We start from the raw sequence: 5403 nt of genomic DNA, 5'->3' as shown, positions 1-5403 counted from the left end.
AAGGAGACACTATAAGATTTTAGGAGGTGCTATAAGGCCACTTTATTTGTGAGGGCTTTTAATAGGGCCTAGGATGCAGGCATTTTCTTGGGGAAGGGGATTAATGGAGTATTATTGTACCTTGCGTATTTTGAATATTGGAATTCAAAGCCCCCTTGAACCACAAGAGAAAGGCAGAGTATAACCAAATAACAAAATCAATAGGTAAATAAATAAACTTTGTTTGTAAAAGTATAAATGAATCTGTGGATGGTAGGATTAGGCTTCCCAAATCTCCCGCCCTGGCTGGAGACCCCTGATTTGGAGCCTCCATCCCCCGCGCGCCAAAAATCTGGAAAGTGGGGGGGAATGGTGGCCCTTCCCACCCAGCCCTGATCCCAGCAGCTTCTCCTCCCCCCTTCCCTTCCCACCGATCCCCGATGGGGATCTGAAGAGCCGGGATGGTGAGAGGTCAGGCTGCAGCCGTCATAGTGGTTGTGGGTGGCAGGAAGAGGGTCTTCCTTATCCAGCAGGAGTGACGAGCTTTCCTTTCCGGTGTCTCACGTAATGTCGTCATATGCTTGGCGGTCTCGTGCCGTTGCCTAGGAGACTGGAGGCGGAGGAGTAGTAACGGCGCACTGGGAGCTGGCAGCAAGCTCCTGGCTTCTGCCGGCCTCAAGACCAACAGCCGCGCAAGTTCAGCAGCACGTGGCTTTTTATTCTGTGAGAGCGTCGCCGTTTCCTCAGCCTCGATGGGGGTCGTTCCCTCGCCTCCAAACAGCAAGATATCAGCATCTGTGCATCACCCCTACACGTAGAAACCAGTAAGGCGAGTCCTCTACCCACCCCGTCAGGAAGCAAGAAGCTTTATTTTGACACCCATGCCCTTGTGTGCCTTATGGAGGAAAATGGTTTCACCACTCTGCAATCTGAGATTATTGTATCTGCGTTAATTAACACCATGAATGGCAATATGGCTGCAATGTACAAGGATATGGTCACCAAAGTACAACAGGTTATATATAAAACATAATGTTTAATTTTAGCCAAGTATATAATTAATGTGTTTTGGAATAATGGGGAATTGATCTGGAGGTTTTGGAGGTTCTGGGGGAGCTGCTTTTTGAGGTAGAGGCACCAAATTTTTAATATAGTATCTAGTGCCTCTCCTCAAAGTACTCCCCAAGTTTCAAAACGATTGGAGCAGGGGGTCCAATTCTATGAGCCCCAAAAGAAGGTGCCCCTATCATTCATTATTTTCTATGGAAGGAAGACATTTAAAAAGGTGTGCTGTCCCTTTAAATGTGATGGCTAGAACTCTCTTGGAGTTCAATTATGCTTGTCACACCCTTGTTCCTGGCTCCGCCCCCAATGTCTCCTGGCTCCACTCCCAAAGTCTCCTGGCTCCACCCCCAAAGTCCCCAGATATTTCTTGAACTGGACTTGGCAACCCTAGGTAGGATTATTATACATGTGTGGTCAAGGCTGCCAGAGTATCTTAACCTTAAAGAGCTGAAAGCCTAGGGAATTTCTTCATTACCTAAATGCTGGTATAAGATGGATGTTTTATATGTTCCCTGGAAATCTCATTCTTATTGCCCTTGGTATTGGCCAAGAGCAGTCATCATTAACATCTAGATAGACTTATGTTTGAATATGCCTTTTGACGGTGCTATCTGTTCCTTTGTCTCACAAATTTCCTTAAATGGGTACATCTGGATATTGTAAAACTCTCTTTGTTGCGTGTCTAGATTTTTAAGCCAATAGGTTTGGACAGCAAATGGATAATTCACTCCACTGCTTGGCTTCATTTAGCAACCGAGAGTGTCCAATTCAGAGCAGGCAGCTGGCAATACAAATGCATCATAAACTACCATCACAATAAAAAAATTGAAATGGATTAAGATCATAGTTGTAGCAGTAACATTGGTGTAATAAAACAGAAGCAAATAGGAGCCATTATGTTTCTTTTTATTGCCATCTGTCATAATTTCTACTCGGGATGATTCTGGGACAGCTTTATAGTCTTCACGCTCAACATGTTGAAAAGAAAGCAATTGTCTCAATACTGGCATCATCTTATTGAATTCTTACTCTGTTCTCCTGGACAATTGCATAATATTGCTTTCATAGCAAACCGATTATACGTACTGGAAAACAAAACAAAATATTAGCAAGCAGATCTGGAGAGCGACCTAACTAGGATGAAGACAGCTTCTGAGCCGAGCAGAATATTATGCATCCTAAATATTTTTCATTCTTAACGTCTTACCCACAATCTTCCATTAACTACTGCTGCATGCCATTTCTCTTCTTTATTATAGAATTTTGCTACCATACATACCATTTTATCCAACATGGCTTCATTGCCCTGTTTGACTACTGATGTTGTGGTGTTTTCTCATTGTTCAAAGAAGGTTGGAGAATATTTATTTAAGATTTAGAGTGAGATTAGACATGGTCTCACAGGCAATCCAAAAAGCAATCCAGTGCAATCCAAAATGCAAATGGAAACCATGCTGGGTTTATCTCCTGAAGTACAGTCTGCCCAGTTATTGTGTCGATAGAATTTAATTGTCAGTTATCCAAATTTTCTTATGTGACATATGTCCATCAAAGCCCCCTTGAACCACAAGATCATTGAAGGGAAATTAGGCAGCATTTTAGAAGAAGAAGAACTGCAGATTTATACTCCACCCTTCTCTCTGAATCAGAGACTCAGAGCAGTTTACAATCTCACACATTTCAGAGAGTTCTGAGAGAGAGCAGAGAAGCTCTGAGATAGAGCAGAGAATAACTGATACAAGGGTGAGCAGCTGGGGAAGTTGCTGAGAATTTCTGAGTTTGTGTAACTGCTGAAAATTCTGAGTTTGTGGTTGCTGGGGAACTGCTGTTTGTTTGGTTGAGTGGGCTGAAGGTGAAGATGATTGAAGGTGATTGTTGCTTATTGATTAGGAGTGGCTGTGTTCCCCACCCTCTTTGCATTGTTAAGCTGTGCCTTGCCAGAGAGCTAAAGGGCTCTTGGCCTGTGGCTCTTAGCCTGGAGGCTCTGTAAGGACCAGGAACCCAGATCCCTAATTTCCTTGTGCTTCCAATAAGGTAAGTTGATCCTCCAGAACGGGAGCCATATAAACAAACAGGATTTAAAAGGGGACTGTATATATTTTTTTAAAAAAGCTATCATGAAGGTTGAATGCCAGCAGGCGGGTGGGGGCTTTCCAGTGTTTTGCACTGAGTGTCACATTATGACTATCTGCCCATAGGACAGAAGTCTTGGGTGTGTGCTTGATGCAAGGAGCTCCTGGTCCTCAGGGAACGAGTTCGTACCCTTGAGGCCGAGGTGACTGACCTGGAGAAGCAGAGACAGTCAGTTAGGCACTCGGAGAAGACTCTCGGGGGCGTATTAGATGAGTCCCGCTCTGAACGTGGCAGTCCCATTGCTGCCAGGGAGCTTGAGGGTTGAGAGGGAACAGGCACCATGCTGAGGATAAGGGGAATGCGCCCTCAGAAGGGACCTCTTCTTCAGTTGATGAGTGGGAATCCTTTGCTGGGTGGCAAAACCGTGTGTGTGTGTGTGTATACACACACACACACATACACACTGTGGCTAATAGCCACTGATGGTCCTCTGCTCCATATTTTTATCTAACCTCCTCTTGAAGCTGGCTATGCTTGTAGCCACCATCACCTCCTGTGGCAGTGAATTCCACATGTTAATCACCCTGTGGGTGAAGAAGTACCTCCTTTTATCCATTCTAACCCAACTGCTCAGCAATTTCATTAAATGCCCATGAGTTCTTGTATTGTGAGAAAGGGAGAAAAGTACTTCTTTCTTTAACTTCTCCATCCCATGCATAATCTTGTAAACCTCTATCATGTCACCCCGCAGTCGCCATTTCTCCAAGCTAAAGAGCCCCAAGCATTTTAACCTTTCTTCGTAGGGAAAGTGTTCCAAATCTTTAATCATTCTAGTTGCCCTTTTCTGGACTTTTTCCAATGCTATAGTATTCTTTTTGAGGTGCGGTGACCAGAATTACACACAGTATTCCAAATGAGACCGCACTATTTATTTATACAGGGACATTATGATACTGGCTGATTTGTTTTCAATTCCCTTCCTAATATTTCCCAGCATGGCATTGGCTTTTTTTATTGCATTCGCACACTGACTTGACATTTTCAGTGAGTTTTCTACCACGACCTCAAAATCTCTCTCTTGGTCAGTCTGTGATCAGGCAGGCAAAAAGGGACTATGAGGAGCAAAGATTGAAAATGGAACAAATGCACATCCTGACCCCTGTCTCCGTCTTCGTCACTACTCCGTCTTTACTCACTGTCTTCTCCCGCTCACCGTCACCATTTACGGCCACCAAGCTTGACCATACTTCATCCTCCTTGCCGTCTATTGGAGCTACTGTGGACTTATTTTCTACTATAGGCGAAGTTAACCCTATGTAGCTCATCTATTTCCTTCTCTATATCCAAAGGCTTAATTTCCATTATTACTATTGGTGCTTCATCTAATATTTGTAATACATCTTCTTCTTTGTTCTTGAACATCTTGAGGTCTCAATTTACAAACTACCTGCTCTGACTCAAGTCTAGCTAACATTTCTTCTCTCACTTGAGTTGTTTCAATAACCTCCAGTCCTTGCTTAGCAGCTTTCATTTTAATATCAAAGGATTCTACAGATTGGGTTAAATCCTGAATTTCTTCTTTAGTTGTACCTGTAACCCATCCACTTCTGAGTTCAGCCCCCCAATCTGGTCTGTTAGATTAGCCTGGTTCAGTACTGTCCTGAAATAAATTTGCATATTATTTTGTAATTCTTTGATGGCATCCTGAAATGTTGAGGCCCCCACTAATTTTGGGACCTCTGGTGAGGGTGCTAACTTAACTGACATACTCATTAATTTAAATTATATATTTTATCCTAAAGATCAATGACCTATTAATATTAATAGTCAGGGAGGGATTAATTTCTTCCTCTTTCCTTATTTTTTCCTTATCCACACACCTTATTACATCAGGCAAGCACACACTTCATTAACTAATAACAATTAATTAATTAACAGATTCCCTATAATCAAAATTAATTCACCAAAATTGTCCATTCTCAGCAAAGTCTTCCAGTCCCCTTTTCTTTTTCTTTTCTTTTCTTTTATTTCTTTTTTCTTCTTCCAAAGAGATTCTTCAGTTTCTTCAGTATCTTTTTGCTTTTATGTCCAGTATATAATTTATAGTCTTTTCCTGATCAGTCAGTTCCTCGTTTATAATCCCAGACATGACCTTACCACTTATAAATCAATTTAGAGTTATAATTCCTTTTATAGTTGTCATTGAATTCCTAAGAAATCAGAGCACTCCTCTTACACTCCTGCAATTACACCTCTTTCCTTAACTCATTCACTCACTGAATCCTC

At 42.3% G+C, this 5403-nt stretch overlaps 1 pseudogene; it reads left to right on the top strand.

Moving 5' to 3' along the window:
* The first annotated feature begins 440 nt into the window (after positions 1–440).
* LOC132577589 (mitochondrial calcium uniporter regulator 1-like) lies at positions 441–1012 on the top strand (annotated as a pseudogene).
* The last annotated feature ends 4391 nt before the right edge of the window (positions 1013–5403 follow it).

This window comes from Heteronotia binoei, chromosome 9 (genome assembly GCF_032191835.1).
Source record: "Heteronotia binoei isolate CCM8104 ecotype False Entrance Well chromosome 9, APGP_CSIRO_Hbin_v1, whole genome shotgun sequence".
Lineage (NCBI taxonomy): Eukaryota > Metazoa > Chordata > Lepidosauria > Squamata > Gekkonidae > Heteronotia > Heteronotia binoei.
The sequence above is the reverse complement of the archived record's forward strand: the minus strand, read 5'-3'. Positions and strand labels throughout refer to the sequence as shown.